The sequence below is a fragment of the Sus scrofa genome, chromosome 1 (assembly GCF_000003025.6).
Source record: "Sus scrofa isolate TJ Tabasco breed Duroc chromosome 1, Sscrofa11.1, whole genome shotgun sequence".
Classification (NCBI taxonomy): Eukaryota; Metazoa; Chordata; class Mammalia; order Artiodactyla; family Suidae; genus Sus; species Sus scrofa.
The window spans coordinates 178,297,334-178,318,806 of record NC_010443.5 but is presented as its reverse complement, the minus strand read 5'-3'; positions in this window follow the sequence as shown (position 1 = coordinate 178,318,806).

Here is a 21,473-nt window from a genome sequence, read left to right as displayed (position 1 = left end):
AGTGACAATTTTACCTCTTCTCTTCCAATTTGGATACTTTTTTGTTTGTTTGTTTGTTTGTCTAACTGCTGTGGCTAGGACTTCCAATACTATGTTGAATAACAGTGGTGAGAGTGGCCATCCTTGTCTTGTTCCAGATTTTAGTGGGAAGGCTTTCAGCTTTTCTCCACTGAGTATTATATTGGCTGTGGGTTTGTCAAAAATGGCTTTTATTATGTTAAGGTAAGTTGCCTCTATATCCAGGTTGGTAAGAGTTTTTTCATGAATGGATTTGGACTTTGTCAAATACTTTTTCTGCATCTGCTGAGATCATCATTTGGTTTTTACTTTTCTTTTGTTAATATGGGGCATGATGTTGATTGATTCGCATATGTTGAACCATCCTTCTGAACTTGGGATGAATCCCACTTGGTCGTGGTGTATGATCTTTTTTTATATGTTGTTGGATTTGGTTCACTAAAGTTTTGTTGAAAAATTTTTGTCTATATTCATCAAAGATATTGGCCTACAATTTTCTTTTTGTCGTATTATCTTTTTCTGGTTTGGGTATTAAGGTGATGGTGCCTTCAGAGAATATCTTTGGGAATATTTCTTCTTCACCCTTTTGGAAAATTTTAAGGATGGGTATAAGTTCCTCTTTGTGTTTGATTGAATTTGCCCGTGAAGATGTCAGGTCCTGGACTTTTGTTTGTAGGAAGTATTTTTATTACATATTCAATTTCATTTCTAATGATTGGTATGTTCAATTGATCTATTCTTCTTGATTAAGTTTTGGTGGGCTGTATGTCTCTAGAAAATTCTCCATTTTTTCTAGGTTGTCAAATTTGTTGGTATATAATTGTTCATAGTATTCCCTTACTATTTATTTATATTTTTTTTGTATTTTTGCAGTATCCCTTGAGATTTATCCTTTTTTATTTCTTATTTTATTTGAGTTCTTTCTCTCCTCTTGGTGAGTCTGGCCAGAGGTTTGTCCATTTTGTTTACCCAATCAAAGAACCAGCTTTTGGTTTTATTGATTTGTTTCTGTTGTTTTTTCAATCTCTATTTTACTAATTTCCTCTCTGATCTTTATGATTTCTTTTCTTAAGCTGACTTTAGGTTTTGTTTATTAAGCTTTTCCTAATTCATTTAGGTGGTAGGTAAGTTGTTGATTTGAGATTTTTCTTATTTTCTGAGGAAGGCATGTATCACTATGAACTTCCCTCTAAGCACTGCTTTTGTAGCATTCCATAGATTTTGAATGGTTGTATTTTAATTATCATTTTTCTTGAGGCATTTTTAATTTTCTTTTTCATTTCCTCATTGACCAATTGGTTTTTTAGAGTATGTTGTTTAGTCTCCATGTAAATTTTTCTCACTTCCTTTCCTGTGGCTGATTTCTAGTTTTGTGCCATTGTGCTCAGAGAAGATACCTGAAATAATTTCTATACTCCTAAGTTTACTGAGCTTAGTTTTGTGCCCCAATATGTGGTCAACCCTTGAGAAGATTCCATGTGCACTTGAAAAAAAGATGCATGTTTTGATTTTTTTGGATATAATGTCCTGAAAATGTCAATTAATTCTTATCTTTCTATTGAGTCCTTTAGGATCTCTGTTTCTTTATTGATTTTCTGTCTAGAAGATCTGTCCACTGATGTGAGTGTGATGTTGAATTCTCCTAATATTATTGTATCTCCATCAATTTCTGCTTTTATGACTCAGTATTTGTCATATGTATCTGGGTGCTCCTATATTAGAGGCATATATATATTGACAATTGTAATATCCTCTTCTTGAATTAATCTTTTTACCATTAAATAATGTCCTCATTTGTATTTATGTCCTTCATTTTAAAGTCTATTTTGTCTGATATGAGTATTGCAACTCCTGCTTTCCTGTCTCTTCCATTGGCATGAAGTATGTTTTCCCATCCCATCACTTTCAATCTATATGTATCCTTTGCCATAAGGTGAATTTCTTGTAGACAGCAGATTGTAGGCTCTTGCTTTTTTGTGCATTCTGCCACTTTGTGTCTTTAGAATAGAGCATTCAGTCCATTGACATTTAAGGTAATTATTGATAAATATGAATTTATTGCCATCCTAAACCTTATTTTCTGGTTGATACTATGTTCTCCTTTGCTCCTTTCTTTTTTTGGTTGGATGACTTCTTTCATTTTATGCTTGTGTACTTTTTAGTTTTTGTGAAGGTAAGGTTTGGTTTTGATTTGTGGTTTCACCATTTTTCAAGTATGTTAACCCCTTATTATATCTGCTTGCCTTAGCCTGGTAGTCATATATGGTCAAACACATTCTTTTTTTTTTTTTTTAATTTATTTATTTATTTATTTAATTTTCCCACTGTACAGCAAGGGGGTCAGGTTATCCTTACATGTATACATTACAATTACATTTTTCCCCCCACCCTTTCTTCTGTTGCAACATGAGTATCTAGACAAAGTTCTCAATGCTATTCAGCAGGATCTCCTTGTAAATCTATTCTAGGTTGTGTCTGATAAGCCCAAGCTCCCAATCCCTCCCACTCTCTCCCCCTCCCATCAAGCAACCACAAGTCTCTTCTCCAAGTCCATGATTTTCTTTTCTGAGGAGATGTTCATTTGTGCTGGATATTAGATTCCAGTTATAAGTGAGATCATATGGTATTTGTCTTTGTCTTTCTGGCTCATTTCACTCAGGATGAGATTCTCTAGTTCCATCCATGTTGCTGCAAATGGCATGATGTCATTCTTTTTTATGGCTGAGTAGTATTCCATTGTGTATATATACCACTTCTTCCGAATCCAATCATCTGTCGATGGACATTTGGGTTGTTTCCATGTCCTGGCTATTGTGAATAGTGCTGCAATGAACATGAGGGTGCATGTGTCTCTTTTAAGTAGAGCTTTGTCCAGATAGATGCCCAAAAGTGGGATTGCAGGGTCATATGGAAGTTCTATGTATAGATTTCTAAGGTATCTCCAAACTGTTCTCCATAGTGGCTCTACCAGTTTACATTCCCACCAGCAGTGCAGGAGGGTTCCCTTTTCTCCACAGCCCCTCCAGCACTTGTTATTTGTGGATTTATTAATGATGGCCATTCTGACTGGTGTGAGGTGGTATCTCATGGTAGTTTTGATTTGCATTGCTCTTATAATCAGCGATGTTGAGCATTTTTTCATGTGTTTGTTGGCCATCTGTATATCTTCTTTGGAGAAATGTCTATTCAGGTCTTTTGCCCATTTTTCCATTGATTGATTGGTTTTTTTGCTGTTGTGTTGTATAAGTTGCTTGTATATTCTAGAGATTAAGCCCTTGTCGGTTGCATCATTTGAAACTATTTTCTCCCATTCTGAAAGTTGTCTTTTTGTTTTCTTTTTGGTTTCCTTTGCTGTGCAAAAGCTTTTCAGTTTGATGAGGTCCCATGGGTTTATTTTTGCTCTAATTTCTATTGCTTTGGGAGACTGACCTGAGAAAATATTCATGATGTTGACGTCAGAGAGTGTTTTGCCTATGTTTTCTTCTAGGAGTTTGATGGTGTCCTGTCGTATATTTAAGTCTTTCAGCCATTTTGAGTTTATTTTGGTGCATGGTGTGAGGGTGTGTTCTAGTTTCATTGCTTTGCATGCAGCTGTCCAGGTTTTCCAGCAATGCTTGCTGAATAGACTTTCCTTTTCCCATTTTCTGTTCTTGCCTCCCTTGTCAAAGATTAATTGACCATAGGTGTCAGGGTTTATTTCCGGATTCTCTATTCTGTTCCATTGGTCTGTCTGTCTGTTTTGATACCAGTACCACACTGTTTTGATGACTGTGGCTTTGTAGTATTTCTTGAAGTCTGGGAGAGTTATGCCTCCTGCTTGGTTTTTGTTTCTCAGGATTGCTTTGGCGATTCTGGGTCTTTTGTTGTTCCATCTAAATGTTTGGATTGTTTGTTCTAGTTCTGTGAAAAATGTCATGGGTGTAATTTGATAGGGATTGCATTGAATCTGTAGATTGCTTTGGGTAGGATGGCCATTTTCACAATATTGATTTTTCCAATCCAGGAACATGGAATATCTTTCCATTTCTTTACATCTTCTTTGATTTCTTTGATTAAGGTTTTATAGTTCTCGGCATATAGGTCCTTTACCTCTTTGGTCAGGTGTATTCCGAGGTATTTGATTTTGTGTGGTACAATTTTAAAAGGTATCATATTTTTGTATTCCTTTTCTAATGTTTCATTGCTGGTATACAGAAATGCAACTGACTTCTGAATGTTAATCTTATATCCTGCCACTTTGCTGAATTTATTAATCAGTTCAAGGAGTTTTGGGGTTGAGTCCTTAGGGTTTTCTAGGTATAGAATCATGTCATCTGCATACAGTGACAGTTTGATCTCTTCTCTTCCTATATGGATGCTTTTTATTTCTTTTGTTTGTCTAATTGCTGTGGCTAAGACTTCCAAAACTACGTTGAAGAGCAGTGGTGAGAGTGGGCATCCCTGTCTTGTTCCAGATTTGAGTGAGAAGGCTTTCAGTTTTTCCCCATTGAGGATTATATTTGCTGTGGGTTTATCATAAATGGCTTTGATTATATTCAGGAATGTTCCCTCTATACCCACTTTGGCGAGGGTCTTGATCATGAATGGATGTTGAACTTTGTCAAATGCTTTTTCTGCGTCTATTGAGATGATCATATGATTTTTGACTTTTTTTTTGTTAATGTGGTGTATGATGCTGATTGATTTGCGTATGTTGAACCATCCTTGTGAACCTGGGATGAACCCAACCTGGTCATGGTGTATAATTTTTTTGGTATGTTGTTGGATTCGGTTGGCTAAGATTTTGTTGAGAATTTTTGCATCTATATTCATCAATGATATTGGGCGATAGTTTTCTTTTTTGGTGGAATCTCTGCCTGGTTTTGGAATGAGGGTGATGGTGGCCTCATAGAATGTCTTTGGGAGTATTCCTTCTTCTTCAACCTTTTGAAAGAGTTTAAGGAGGATGGGCACCAATTCCTCTTTATATGTTTGATAAAATTCACCTGTGAAGCCATCTGGTCCTGGACTTTTATTTGTAGGGAGTAATTTTATGACCTCTTCAATTTCATTTCTAGTGATCGGTCTGTTCAGTTGGTCTGTTTCTGCTTGATTCAGTTTTGGCAGGCTGTAAGATTCTAGAAAATTGTCCATTTCTTCCAGATTGTCAAACTTGTTGCCATATAGTTGTTCATAGTATTCTCTTATGGTTTTTTGTATTTCTGCTGTATCCGTTGTGATTTCTCCCTTTTCATTTATAATTTTGGTTATTTGGGTTCTTTCTCTCCTCTTTTTAGTGAGTCTGGCCAGGGGTTTATCAATTTTGTTCACCTTTTCAAAGAACCAGCTCTTGGTTTTATTAATTTTCTCTATTGTTTTTTGAATCTCTATTTTATTGATTTCTTCTTTGATCTTTATAATTTCCTTCCTTCTGCTGACTTTAAGACTTTTTTGTTCTTCTTTTTCTAATTCATTTAGGTGGAGGGTTAAGTTGTCCATTTGGGATCTTTCTTCTTTTTTGAGAAAGGCCTGGATTGCTATAAATTTCCCTCTGAGCACTGCTTTCGCAGCATCCCATAGATTTTGAGAGGTTGTGTCTTCATTATCATTTGTTTCAAGGTAGTTTTTAATTTCCTTCTTGATTTCCTCATTGACCCATTGGTTTTTGAGTAGCATGTTGTTTAGTCTCCATGGAGTAGGTTTTTTCTCTTTGCTTTTCCCATGGTTGATTTCTAATTTCATGGCATTGTGGTCAGAGAAGATAATTGAGATAATTTCTACGCTCCTAAATTTATTGAGATTCGCTTTGTGTCCCAATATGTGGTCGATTCTTGAGAATGTTCCATGAGCATTTGAGAAGAATGTGTATTCTGCTTTTTTTGGATGTAGTGTCCTGAAGAGATCAATGAAGTCTAACTTTTCTATTGTTTCCTTTAGGATCTCTGTTGCTTTATTGGTTGTCTGTCTAGAGGATCTGTCCATTGATGTGAGGGGGGTATTTAGGTCTCCTACTATGATTGTATTCTCATCAATATCTCCCTTTATGTCTGTTAATATTTGTTGTATGTATCTGGGTGCTCCTATGTTTGGGGCATATATGTTGATGATAGTAACATCCTCTCCTTGGATGGATCCCTTAATCATTAAATAGTGTCCTTCTTTGTCTTTCTTTCTTTTTTTTTTTTTTTTTGTCTTTTGTCTTTTGTCTTTTGTTGTTGCTGTTGTTTGCTATTTCTTGGGCCGCTCCCGCGGCATATGGAGGTTCCCAGGCTAGGGGTTGAATCGGAGCTGTAGCCACCGGCCTACACCAGAGCCACAGCAACACGGGATCCAAGCCGCGTCTGCAACCTACACCACAGCTCAGGGCAACGCCGGATCCTTAACCCACTGAGCAAGGGCAGGGACCGAACCTGCAACCTCATGGTTCCTAGTCGGATTCGTTAACCACTGCGCCACGACGGGAACTCCCTTCTTTGTCTTTCCTTATGTCTTTTGTTTTAAAGTCTATTTTGTCTGATATGAGCGTTGCGACTCCTGCTTTTCTGTCATGTCTATTGGCGTGAAATACTTTTCCCCACCCTTTCACTTTCAATCTATATGTATCTTTTGTCCTAAGGTGAGTTTCTTGTAAGCAGCATATTGAAGGTTTTTGCCTTTTTATCCACTCAGCCACCCTGTGTCTTTTGATTGGGGCATTCAGTCCATTTACATTTAAGCTGATAATTGATAGATGATTATTTATTGCCATTTGAACCTCGTGTTCCAGTTGATTCTACGGTTCTCCATTCTTCCTTTTTTTTTTTTTTTTTTTTTTTTTTTTTTGGTTGGATGGTCTCCTGTTATTATCTGCTTGAGTGTATTTTTTTTTTCATTTTTTTCCAATGCAATATTTGGTTTTGGCTTGTGGTTGCCCTGTTTTTTAAGTATGCTAACCCCTTCCCATAATTGTGTGTTTTAGCCTGATGGTCCTGTAAGTTCAAACACTTCATTACTATATTAAAATTAAGAAGAGAGACATACATACAAACAAATAGGGTTATTTACCTCCTAACATCCCTTGCCCACATTTTATGTTTTTGATGACTCTTTTATTTTTTTCTTTTTAATTTTATTTTGTTTGAAGCATGTTCATGATTAAATCTGTATGCTGGCTTATTTGAGTGACTGCTCTCTGATTGCGATTTCCTCAGTCCTAGTTCTTCCTCTTCTTCTTCTTCTTCTTTTTTTTTTCTTTTCTTTTTTCTTCCCTTTCCTTCCTTTCTTTTTGGTTTAGAGAAGCCCTTTCAATATTTCCTTTAACCTGGGTTTTGTGTTGCTGTGTTCTTTAAGTTTTTGTTTGTTGGGAAAAATTTTTACTTCCCCTTCTATTTTAAATGATATTCTTGCTGGATAAAGTATTCTAGGTTGCATATTTTTTCCTTTTAGCACTTTAAATATCTCTTGCCATTCCCTCCTGGCCTGTAGTGTTTCTGTAGAGAAATCAGCTGATATTCTTATGGGGGTTCCCTTGTAGGTAACATTCTGCTTTTCTCTTGCTGCCTTTAGGATCCTCTCTTTATCACTTACTTTTGCCATTTTTATTATGATGTGTCTTGGTGTGGGTCTGTTTGGGTTCAGTTTGTTTGGGGCCCTCTGTGCTTCTTGTATCTTGAATCCAGTATCCTTTAGACTTGGGAAGTTTCCATCGATAATTTCTTCAAATATATTTTCCATCCCCTTATCTTTTTCTACTCCTTCTGGAATTCCTATTATGCGTAGATTGGCCCGCTTTATATTATCCCATAGGTCTCTTATATTGCTTTCCAGTTTTTTTGATTCGGTTTTCTGTCTGTTGACCAGATTGAGTGATTTCCATTATTCTATCTTCCATATCACTGATTCATTCTTCTGCATTATTCATTCTGGTTTTTACTGCCCCTAGTTCAGTTTGCATCTCTGCAAATGAATGTTCTAGTTTTTCTTGGCTCCTCCTTATATTTTCTAGCTCCTTTCTGAGGGTATCTGCATTACTGTTCATATCTTCTCTTAATTCCTTCAGTATTTTCAGTATTTCTCTTTTGAACTCCAGGTCTGTCTGACTGTAGAGATCTGTTCCATTGTTGACTGTTTTAGGTGAGTTCTCCTGTTGGTTTGACTGGGGGTGGTTTCTCAGCTTCTTCATCTTGCTTGTTGTTTTCTTTCTCCTGAGGGAGTTGTACTCTCCGTGATCGGGCAGTGTTTGCCTTGTCACTGCCGTGGAATATTTCCTGAGGGCTGGCATTATTGGTCGATCTTTTTTGAGGCAGTGTGGCTTTTCTGGAGTGTTGGTGGGGCTGACGGGGTCACTTTGAAGCAAAGGAGGACTTCCTGAGGGCAGACAGGACTGGAAGGTCCACCCCACGATGGTAGCAGATTTCACTTGGTCATGCAGAGCTTGCTCTGGTATTTTTAGGCTGTGGGGTTCTTGCAGGGAGTTGGCGGTGTTGGGCAGCTGCTCTTCAGGGGGTGCATCACCCCCTGGGGGCTGGAGCAGCTATCTGGGTCACTGAGAACCTAAGAGGCTCTTCCCTAGGGCAGCCCAACTCAGAAGGACAGCCTGAGAATGTAGGCAGATCTTTTCACAGTCTGGCCGAGCTTGTTGCAGCTTTTCTGGGCTGCAGACGCTTTTCCAGGGGGCTGGTGGTGCTGAGCAGTTATTTCACGGGAGTGGGGCACCCCCTGGGAGCTTGGGCGGGTAGCAGGGCCCTTGGAGACCCAAGAGTCTCCTCCCCAGGGCAGCCCAACTCAGAAAAACCGTCTGAGATCTTTTCCCGACTCGGCCAGGCTTGTTGCAGCTTTTCTGGGCTTCAGGGGGTCCTGCCTGGAGCTGGCAGTGCTATGCAGCTGGTCCACTAGGTCTCAGCACCCCCTGGGGGCTTGGGCGGGTAGCAGGGCCGTTGGAGATCCAAGAGGCTCCTCTCCAGGGCAGCCCGTCTCAGAAAAACCGTCGGAGAATTAGGCCGATCTATTCACGGCCTGGCTAGGCTTGTTCTAGTTTTCTGGGCTGCAGGCCTTTTCTCGGGGGCTGGTGGTGTTTGGTGCTGCTCTGCGGAAGTGTAGCCCCTCCAAAGGGCAAGCAGGCCTGTGTAGGGACAGCCCCTGTGGTGGTAGGCTTCAGGCAATTGTTGAGGCCAGCCCTCCTGGATGGCAGGCAGCCCCAGGTTCGGCAAGCGCGTAGGTGGTGGCGGGGGTGGGGGGGAGGGAATGCACTGAGAAGCACAGCTTTCTGCTAGCTAGCGGGCCTGTAAGCTTGCTGTGGCGTGGGGGGTATTCTATGGGGACCCACCCCTTCTTTTCTCCCCTCCCCAGCACGAGCGCAGACCAGGCTCTTCTCCCAGGTTCCCTCTGAGGCGGCTTTCCACTTCCCCGTCCCTAGAGTATTGTTCCCTTCCTCTGCGACAGCTTTGTTTTCTAGTCTCCCAGGCAGTCTCTGCCCCGTCAAATGGTTTAGAGACCTCCCAAGCAGTTTCCGCTCTGCCCCGCCCCCCTAGCCCGGGGACTAATCTCTGGAGCCGAGGTCTCGGTGCCCAGCCCCCACCCAGGCGTCTCAATTTTTGGTGACTGTGCCCGTAGTTCAGATGGTCCATTGGGTTCTTGATCGGTTTTTCCGTACTCCGACTTACTGCTACACTCTTCTCTGCATCTGGGGATTCCTCCGGTTCGTTTGATCTTTCCCCCGGTAGGTGACTTTCCAGGGTGCGGGATCCCTTTCTCCTCCGCAGTTCCCTTTCGGGAGCGCCCGTCCCGCTTGGATTCACCTTCTCTCACTCTCCTCTTTTCTCCCGTTCTGCCCAATAATGTCACGAACTTCTTGCCGTTATTGGAGTTTAGGTTCCTCTGCCAGCGATTGGTTGCTGTTCTGTGCGAGTCATTTATTCTGTAGATGTGCTTTTTTTGTTGTGTTTGTGGGAGAGGGCGAGCATGTCCCCCTACTCCTCCGCCATCTTGTCCTCCCCCAAACACATTCTTAAAAAAAAAGTGTTTAGATTTTTCTTCCTTTCCTTCCCCACATTTTATGATTTTGAAGTCCTTTTTTAAAATCTTCATGTCTGTCTTTTTTTCTTCTTTCTATTTATCATCACTTTTACAATAGGGTTTTTTTTCCTTTTCCTTTTAGATCTGTCTACTGGCTTATTTAAGTGACTGCTTTCCACTTGTGAGGTCCTCCATCCTATTTCTTCTTAGTTCTTTTTTATTTAATGAAGGTCTTTCAATATTTCTTTTAGAATGGGTTTAGTATTACTGTACTCTTTTTGTTTGTTGGAGAAATTTTTTGTTTCTACTTCTATTTTATATGATATTCTTGCTGAGTAGAGTATTTTAGGCTGAAAATTTTTCCCTTTTATAAATTTGAATATATCTTGCCACTCTCTTCTGGCCTGTAGTGTTTCTGTAGAAAAATTAGCTGATAGCTTCATGGTGGGGGGGGTAGTTTCCCTTATAATTAATGCTTTGTTTTTGTCTTGCTGCCTTTAGAATCCTCTCTTTAACTTTTGCCATTTTTATTATGTCTTGGTGTGGGCCTGTTTGGGTTCAACTTGTTTGGGACCCTTTGTGCTTCCTGTATCTTGATATCTGTTTCCTTTAGATTTGAAAAGTTTTCAACCTTAATTTCTTCAAATATATTTTCAATCCCCTTTTCTTTTCCTTTTCCTTCTGGAATCCCTGGTATGCATAGATTGGCCTGCTTTATAATATCCCATAGATCTCTTATATTGTTTTCATAGTTTTTAATTTGGTTTTCTGCCTGCTGTTCTGATTGGGTGATCTCCATTTTTCTATCTTCCCAGTCAATAATTCATTCCTCTTCATTATTCGTTCTGCTCTTTAGTGCCTTTAACTCAATTTGCATCTCTGCAAATGAATTTTCTAATTTTTCTTGGCTCCTCATATTTTCTACCTCCTAATTTTTCTTTGCTCCTCCTTATATTTTCTGGCTTTACTTTCTAGTTCCATTCCTGTTTATAGCCACTCTTCTTTTACTTTCTTTTTATTTTTTTTTGTCTTTTGTCCTTCTTTAGGGCCACACACATGACATATGGAGGTTCCCAGGCTAGGAGTTGAATTGGAGCTTCAGCTGCTGGCCTATGCCAGAGCCACAGCAACGCCACATCCAAGCCACATCTGTGACCTACACCATAGCTCACAGCAATGCCAGATCCTTAACCCACTGAGCAAGGCCAGGGATCAAGCCTGCAACCCCATGGTTACTAGTCAGATTCATTTCCACTGTGCCATGATGGAAACTCCTATATCCACTCTTAATCCCTTCATATTCACCCTAAATTCCTTCAGTATTTTCACTATCTCCTTTGTGAACTCAGTGTCCATTAGACTGGAGAGGTCTATTTCATTTTTTGCTGCTTCAGGTGAATTCTCCTGTTCTTTTAATTAGGACTGGTTCTTGACCTTCTTCATTTCACTTATATTTTTCTTTTTCTGTGAGTTTAGGGAAACCAACTACCGTAGTCTTTCAGGGCTATTTCTATGCAAGAGTGTCCCTTTGCATTTTGTATGTGGTGGTAACTGTTTATTTTTGGCATGGGAGTTTGGATGTTTGCTGTTTCTTTTCAGTGTGAACAGCTGTTATCCCCTTACTAGGGTGCTGAGTGTGTATCCAGGGAGAAGGAGGCAATGGGCAGGGTAGTAGTCAGTGCCTGGTTGCTGGCCTCTTGACAGTAGCAAGAACCTGCAGGAAGTTGACACAGGCTACTCCTCATTGCAGGGCCCTGGGAAGTGGTAGTGAAACTCAGGTAGATTTAGGCAGTGCCTAGAGTAGTTGGCAGTGGTAGTGGCAGGGTGTGTAATTTCCCATGGGTATAAGAGCAACAAATGGTGGTGTTCTGTCACAATGCCCTCCTCTCTGGTGCCCTATGAGGTGATTGGGGCCTCAAGTGTTGACTGCTTATGGATCTCTAGTGGTGGTGGGACGCTCCCAACTCTGGAGTCAGAATTAACTGCAGTGATTTGCTGCTGACACCTGTAGACCACACAATAAGCACACTGACCCACTTAGCTCATGCAGGAGGTGCTGCACAGGCTGCTCCTAGTTGGAGGGTAGGGAAGTGACAGTGATCAGGCATGTGTGGGTGCTGCCCTGAGTGTTTGGTAGTGGCAGCAGCAGAGCAGGTATGTTCCCAGATGAGTGAGAGCATCAATGGGTGGTGCTCTGCCCTCTTTTTTTGCCAGCCTCTTAGGTGACTCTGCATCTTGCTTAGTGCCATGCTGCCCTTAACCTACAAAAGAGGTGCCTTGCCACACAAAGCCTGTAGAAGAGGTGCCCAGTGTCCTGTAGCCCAAGCAAGTGGCCTCTCACCAGCTACAGCCTGTACTAGAGGCATCCTTTCTTCTGAGATTCCATGTGTGTGCAGGAAAAAATATTCCTATGGTGGTCCAACCCTCCTCCTCTCACCCTTCCCAGCAATGGCACCATGCTTCTCCTGTGGGCCCAGACTTTGTCCCGGGTTCCATCAGATGTGGCGTTCTGCTCCCCTGCCCATGGAATACAGTTCCCTAGCCCCTCAGGCTGCCTACACACAACCAACCCTAGTCCTCTCCTTGGAACTGAACTCTAGACCCCTAGTCTCTGCACCTAGTGCTCACCCAAGCATCTCAGGCTTTGGTGTCTGGGATAGTGATGCAGATGGTCTGTGTGGCTCTCATGCTGCTTTGCCCTCTTCAGTCAAGCTGCTGCGCTTTTCTCAGTGACTTTGAGGTCCCTCTCTCTTGGCTGATCTCTAGGTGGCTTCCCTGGGTGTGGGTTCCTTTCCTCTTTCATAGCTCCCTCTTAGAATTGCCAATCTGGTCCTGATTCCTTTTCTCTCTCTCTTTCTCTTTTTTTCTTTTGTTCTATCCAATTATGTGGAGAGTTTATTGCCCTTTTTGGAGGTTTAAGTGCGTCTGCCAGCATTCAGTAGATGTTCTGTGCTAACTGTTTTACATGTAGATGTGTTTTTTTGATGTGTTTGTGGGAGAAGGTGAGTGTGATGTCTTACTCCTCTGCTGTCTTGATCCTTCTCTCTAGCTTTAGAAATTTTAATGTTTTGCATTCACAGTGAAGTCCCATAATTATCTGAAATGGTATTATTTTAAGTTTATTTCTATGAAAAGTTTTCCTTATGCAAAATGGTTTCCTAAATTTAATTGGCTTCCTAGGAAACATTTTCCTCTGGTGCTGGACAACACCCTCTTTAGACTAACAAGAGTTTGTTCTCTTCCAGGGCTTAGCTTTCTGTATCCACTTTAAGCCACAGCTTTGTTGTAAATCCCAACCCAAAGGAATTCCCTGCCCTCTGTCTCTGGTTCTTCATCAGACTCTGCACAAGGTGTCCCCTTTCTGTCCTTTGCTTAGTATTTTCACTCCAGTTACCTCTCTCTACCTGTCTGTGCCCTGAGATAGAGAATCATCGTGTAACTTCCCTAACATATGGAAGCATCATTATGCCAAGCTCAGACCAGACTTTCCTGAACACAATGCATAGCCTTCTTTATTGTGGTCCTGCCTTTCCTTTAGGTGTCACCATGTGAGACATGATGTCCCCAAAACATCCAGGGCTCCACCAAGGAAATGATGCTTTCCTTCATAATCAGCTACTGCCTCTATTCTCCTTACTCACCCATATTCTCTTGTCTTCCTATGAAATGAGCAGAATATTTTCCAGCCTTCCTAGAGCAAAGTTTCTCAACCTCAGCACTCTTGGCATTTGGAGGCTCAATAACTCTTCAGTAGGGATGGAAGGACTGTCTTGTGCATTGCAGGATGTTCAACAGCACCCCTTGTCTCTACCCACTTGATGCCACGAGTTCCACCCTATCCTTGCTTTGTGGCTACATTCAAAAATATCTCCAATTTATCCAGATGTTACTTGGGGGTGCAAAATTGCTCCCAGGTAAAAAACACTGCTACAGAGAAAAGACGAATCCTCAAAACTCACTCTCTAAAACATTTCAGTATGCCAGAGGTGCTCTGAAATTTTTAAAGGGCTTTAGTGTTTTGGAAACAAAAAGTTAAGAAATTAGAGGTTTTTTTTTCACCTAACCTGTATCCCTTTCCCCAAGATAATGATTCCAAATCTGCTTAATTGAATGCAATGATGTGTGTGTGTTTGGGGGGGGGGCGAATTTCAGGAATGAAACATCAACTAATACTTCAAAAATATTGCTCTGTCACACGTATCTGCTATCTTTCCAAATTCAGTCTTCTGTATTAATGGGAAAATAAATGGTCTTTAAAATATTCGTGGAAGGAGTACTTGCTGAGGTTCAGTGGGTTAAGATTTCGACTTCAGTGGCTTGGGTCACTGCAGAGGCACAGTAGGTTAAAGGATCAGGCATTCCTGCAGCTGTGGCATAGGTCACAGCTGTGGCTCAGATTCAGTCCCTGGTTAGGGAATATTCACATGCCATGGGTGTGGCCATTAAGTATATATAAATATATATATATATTTTTTTCTTGGAAGGAAGTAGGAAGTCAACATAATTTTCCTCACTGATACCATTCTCCTCATTGTACACACAGGATATTACCTCCAGATATTACTGTGCCTTAGGTCATGTCTTCTATTATAGGGTCATAAAGTCCATTTCCTCTCTCTGCACTTTCTTCTATTTCAATGACACTTCATTCCTAAGGCTCGCCTTTAAATGGAACTCCTCTGTCTCTCATTCTCACTGATCCTATTCCTCTAGCTTTAAATACAACTGAACCACCCAATTGTAGAACACTCTTTGCTTCCAATCCAACATTATTAATGCATGTGGACTGCTATATATATAAGCCCACACTTTAACTCCTTTTTTACATTGATCAGAGGAATTATTTTACTTATTTTTTCTTTTCCCACTCATGAGTTTCTCTCTTAGCTTAATATTCTTCTATTTTGACTCTTACATTCTTCTTACTTATTAGTTTTTAAATATAATTTTTATTCCTCATTTTCATTTTTTTATTTACTTATTTTGGTTCCTATGAAAATCATCTGACACTGTCCAAAGTTTTAATTAACTCCTCTGGAGAATGACTCCGTTTTAGGATTCTCATTCAATTTGATTTTTAGTACATTGTTCCCACTCGAATCAGTTTGTTTTTTTTTACCCCTAAATTTGTTCTTAAGAATCCATAGGATAATTTTGCTCAGGAAAAAGTATGTTAGAGTCATTACTGACTCTTTTTTCTCTCACAACCTGAATTCAATCTGTCAGAGAATTCTGATGGCTCTACTGCAAATATATCCACAAGCCAATAACTCTAGTTTATTCTCTGAACTTTACAAGTGCTATACCAGTGTCTGGATATATTAGTTGCTCAATATTTGTTGAATGAAGGAATATGTGGATGAAAATAAAGACATTATTATCCATATATAATTCTCAGTTCACATACCTAATAAGCAATTGTATGTAAAATAAAGAGCAATACCAAGTATTCAAGAATTTTTTTGACTTATAAGAAGTAACAAAAATATTATAATAATATTAACCACCATTTTATAGTTTGATAAGAAAATATTGGAAACATCAGCCAGTAATTATGGTTATGAATTCAAGTATTTCCTTATTGCTTAAAAATATTCTTAATTATCACTGGTGAGTACATCAAATTGGGTAACTGCTGTTATGAAATCACATTTTCCCATATTTTTCTCTAGGATTGTTTTTTTATTAGGTTAAACAGAATTAACCACTCTCTTTTCCAATATATTTTTTTGCTTCAAATATAAAAAATGGGCAATTCAGCTCTTCTTAGGATTTTTCTTATAAATCTATACATTTTCTTAGAGTTCCTTAACTTTTCCCCTATTTTTATACTTATTAAGTAAAATTCTGAACTGATTAGAGCATTTTCTGTAAAACTATCCTGGTTTCTTTAAGCATTTTTTAAAAACTTCCCCTCATAAAACATGTATTTGTTAAATTAAAGTGACAAATTATACAATATGTGATTGACAAGTCAAAATTACATATTTATAGACTTCCAAATTCTTCAATTCTATTTCCCCTTTTAGATATTTATCCCTGAAAACTTTTTGTGAAAACTTTTATGCATATTTATTTATGTAATATTTTAATGAAAGACACATTGCTTCTCTGAATAAAGCAAAATACTTTTAAACACTTGGGTATACTCTTTCCTGCATAGTTTTGTCCTTTTCAGTATCACAGTCACTTACTCCAAAACACTCACCCCATTAGTTGCATTCAGACTAATAGTTGTTCTGTTCACAGTATGGTCCAATTTATCAGATTCCCTTGTCATTTGCCTTGTGGATACTCTGTTCAACAAGATTAATCACGTATTAGCAAGGTAAGTTTGTTGTGGCTGCTGGAAGATGTATAAGTGGGTAAAATAGTCATTTAGTACTCCTCCATTTGTACCAATATTGAGAACTGCATATGGAACTTATCATCTATTTACATCATCAAACCAGATGGCTTATCATATATTCCTCATTCAATGCTATGCATTTTACTCTTTCCTTTTATTCTCTGCAAAATGGAAAAGTTGCCTCATTAGCTCTATTTGCTTAGAGAGCTAGGCACCTGTTAGATGTCCTTCCACATTTTCCACTCTCAGTAAACATTTTGATCTAAATGCATCCTATTTCCTGTGCTTTTCAAGTTATGAAGGTATTCTCGGTAGCTATAGTTTTATCTAGGCCCACAAGTATATATCAAGCTAAACTACAGACACAATTAAGTTTCCATTGGTAATAACTTTTAATGACAATTTCCTTTATACAAATTTATATGTATATGTATATATACAAAAATCATAAAAATAAGAGAACAAAATGATCAAAGATCCTTTAGAATTAAAAATGTGCTAATATTAATTATAGTACTTAGGTGGTGAGAGAACTTAATCAACCAGGTCACTGGAGAGGGAAAAATATGACTAGAGTGATTTTCCCATCATTTTGTAATTAGAAATCATTTAAATAAGCAAGTATATAAAAATGTAATCAAAATAGTTTAATAAGTACTTTAATAGTACTGTGAGAATTAGTGACTTCATTGAGAACTGATTATCTAACCTGCTTTTTCAAATATTTAAAATAAGACTTTGTTCATCATCCTCTAAATTCTACTTAATAGTAAATTGTTTCATTAGGAATGCTAAGTAAGTTCAGCCTATGTATGATGATTAATATGCACAGATATATTTTCTTTTTTTTTTTTTTTGTCTTTTTGTCTTTTCTAGGGACACACCCACAGCATATGGAGGTTCCCAGGCAAGGGGTCTAATCGGAGCTGTTGCTGCCTGCCTATGTCAGATCCACAGCAATGCGGGATCCAAGCCGTGTCTGCAACCTATACCACAGCTCACAGCAATGCTGGATCCTTAACCCACTGAGCAAGGCCAGGGATCAAACCTGCAACCTCATGGTTCCTAGTCAGATTCATTAACCACTGAGCAATTATGGGAACTCCCAGATATATTTTCTAATATAAAAATATAAAGACCTGGTATAAAGAAGAAAATGAACTTCAATAGGGGTGTACTATAGTACAGTGTTTCTTCCAACCCAACTGGAGCATAATTTTATGTTTTTTTTTATTTAAAATGAGAATAGCTTCCATAAAAAAGATAATTATGGATTAGAAATCTTTACTCTTTTTTTTTTCTTTCTTTTTGTGGTCACATCTGCAGCCTATGGAAGTTCTTGGATGAGGGGTTGAATTGGAGCTGAAGCTGTGGCCTATGCCACAGCCACAGCAACACTGGATCCTTAAAACAATGAGTGAGGCAAGGGATTGAACCTGCATCCTCACACAATGTCTGGTCCTTAACCTGCTGAGCCACAAGGGGAACTCTTGGAGTAGAAATCTTAAAGGTGAAAATGTTGTTAGTATAATAACCAATCACAGAAAGAATCAGAAATAAAAACAAATAATTATGTGACAGTGGACTTTATCAAGATGCTAGCAGTGCCCCTTTTGTTAATACCTAGTATTATATGGCTGAATGATACTGCATTTTGATTGCAAATCTTTGTTTACTGAAACACTCACAGGTGCTCAAAAAGTCTTCTGCATTTAACCATTATTTCATGCAATTATATAAATTTAGAGCTTTCATTTATTGAAGTGCTTTTCACTTCTTATGTTCAGCTTGTTTTAATGAACATTTATTTTAAACATTTTTGTTACCACATTTCTTCAGATATTCCAGTTTGGTTCTTTCTGACAGGAGACACAATTGACAGGAGATGTTTCTTCAAAATATCAAAAACAAACTAAGATAATTTAATTTCAGTAAATATGAAAAAGATGAAAACCTATATCAATTTAAGAGGAAGTTAAAAGAAAATTTTCCAAATGATTCAGAGCAAAAGAGGACTACTATCAAAAAAAAATGTTTGTTATCATTTCTGTCCATTTTTAAATTTTATTGAATTGATGGGTTTACATTAATTACATACACACAATAAATATATCATGCTTATGAAGTCAAATTTGAGGTCCTGCTATAGTCACCGCATACACTTTTAGAGATTATTTGAAATGAAGATATGGTTGTCTTTATATTTTGAAAATGGAAGAGAGATATATAATTTGCATTCTATTTACTACAAAGAGAAGATAAAATAATATTCCTTTTAAAAACACCTATAGGAAAGTTTTTAAATGTTCAAAAATATAAAGACCAAAAGGTATATTGCATAATCAGTTTTGCTTTTTCCTCATACTTTAGCTTTCAAAGTCTTTTCCACATAAAACAGAATGCTACACCTAGTACAAGGGATTATTTTCTATGAAAGTTTTGCATAAAATTAAATTGTCCCCATATATTGAATGACTTTTCTTTTGTAATCTCTTAATTATTTTGATTTTGTCACTTGTTTTTACAATCTGAAGGTAAGTGATAATAGATACTGGAACTCAGTAATGAAAGAGAATATTGCATATTTCTTAGCTTACTTCTGAGTCACAGACCCATGACGGTGCACCATAAACATTTTACTGTGGCAGTGGTGGTGGGAAACTAAATTTTTAGACTGGCTAGGAATATATTTTATGGCATATAAATGTGTATATCTGTGTGTCAGTGTGTATGTATGTCACTAGAATTTGGCTCCTAATCCATTCTGTAAGTTTTTACACATAAAGACAAGGATTCAACAGTTTAGATACAGGACAAAGCTATACACTTTCAGGGAAGAAGATTAAAATAAAATTATGTGCATATTGTTGAAAGGGAGACTTTATTTCTGTAATTGCCTTTCATGATTAGATCACTTAAATGTCGCATGGTCATATAAATGTAGAGGGCAATATTGAAATTTTGACTTTCATACTATAGCCAGGAAATACTGGTGTGGTTCCCTGAGCAGAAAAGAAGATAACTGATGATATTTACTAAAGCTTATAATACATATACATTATGACTAACAATTCCAACACTAGATATACATATATATCTTCAATAGAAATATGTATGTGAACAAAAATGGTGAAATAATGCTTATTACAAAGTTATTAATAATATTGAATAAATGAAAATAACCAACTGCCCTTCAACAATGAAAAATAATAAATACATTTTGCTAAATTTATATGATGGCATACAAAACTGCATTTTTAGGAACTAAATACTGCCCCCCACACATAAATAAATCTCACAAAAATAATTTGGGCCAAAATAGACTCCAACAACAAAATTAATTCGCTGAAGTAGAAATTGGTAGTTGTTTCTTTGGGGATTATATTGAAGCAGTACAGAGTGGGAGCATGACGAAGACTTCTAAGGAGAAGGAACTCTTCAATCTCTTGACCTAGAGTGGTTACACCAGTTTGTCTATTTCATGAAAACCTAAGGGCTATAAATTTATGATTTGTGTACTTTCATACATGCATATTAAACCTAAACACATAGATTTTATCTTAAAAAATAGACATTTAATTAATGGAAAGGCAAGGATCTGTGCAAGATCGCCTTAGACATAATGATACCAGGTAACTACAGCACTGGATTGTGGACAGCCACAAATAGCAGAACAGCAAGAGAGAATCATACCTTAACGTTCACTGTGCTGGCAGGGATGGCCTTAGAAGAGCCTTCAGGATCTAAGGTAATGGACTCTAGTATAGATAGTACTTCACCCTGCTGCTATGATGAAGATGTAAAGCTTAACCCTGTTTCATATCATTAAGCCTTTGATATATTTTTCCTTTTTTATGAATTTGTTTACCAACAAATTTGATTATGATTTTACTTCTGACAGAAATACCAGGTGTGTGTGTGTGTGTGTGTGTGTGTGTGTGTGTGTGTGTGTGTGTGAGACAAGTTAGACAAGTTTATTTTCTGGGTGCACCTGTCTGGCCTGAAAGTTCCCTATCCATCAAGCATAGCTGCTTCATCTGAGTCTAATATACTGATATTTGGTTTTATAAATTAATCTCAGAAATGAACACTAATTTGAGGGTACTACTTGGAACATATGTTATACTTATGCTAATGTTCTCAGTTTTCTGAGTCTACAGGACCAAATAAGGCTTTAGATGGTCCTCTATTCATCAAGGTCACAGGAGGCCCAGGAGGCTTCTACGTGTATAGACATCAAGCTGTCTCCAGTTAATCATACCACCAAAACTCCCCATGACAAGAAAGTCTTCATGTGTTTCTGGAGTTGCTCCCCACATAATCAGTGTGAGAAAAAATGAGTAAAATATAAGACCTCTCCCACCACTCCCAGTTTCTCATCTTTTACTTTCACCATTATCACTTGGCTCCAGCCACAAACCTCTCCTTTTGTTTTCTTAAATTTACCATTCCTGCCTCAGAATTTATAGTACTCCCATTCCCTTAATTTGATTCTTTCCTCCAGATACTCACCTGGCTCTCTCACTCACCCTCACCCTCCTTCAAATCTTTGTTCAAATGTCTCACACTCATGGGGAGACATACACACACTATTTGAATTGCAGTGCATCCCTCCAGCACTCCTGATACTCTACTTGATGTTATTTGTACGGGGGTTCCCATAACACCTATAACTTTTCACCCTATAATATGGCTTATTTTTTACTAATTTATTTCTTGTTTGGCTTACCTGACTAGATTGTAAACTTTTAAGGTGAGGGGTTTTTATTTGTTTTGTTTGGTGATGTATCTCTAGGGCCTAGAAAAATGTCTGGCAGCCACCAGAGTAGAAATTAGATAAGCAATTTGTGAATAATAAGAATACAATGAATATTATAAAACATTATCAAAATATATCAGAACATAATAATAATATGAATAATAATAATATTCTGGGCATATGTTCAGACAAAATTGTAATTCAAAAAGATACATGCACTCCCATGCTCACTGCATCACTACTCACAATAGACAAGGCATGGATAAACAAGGTCCTACTATACAGCACAGGGAAGTATATTCAATATCCAATAATAAACCATAATGGAAAAGAATATTTTAAAAAGTATGTATATAATTTAATCACTGTGCAACA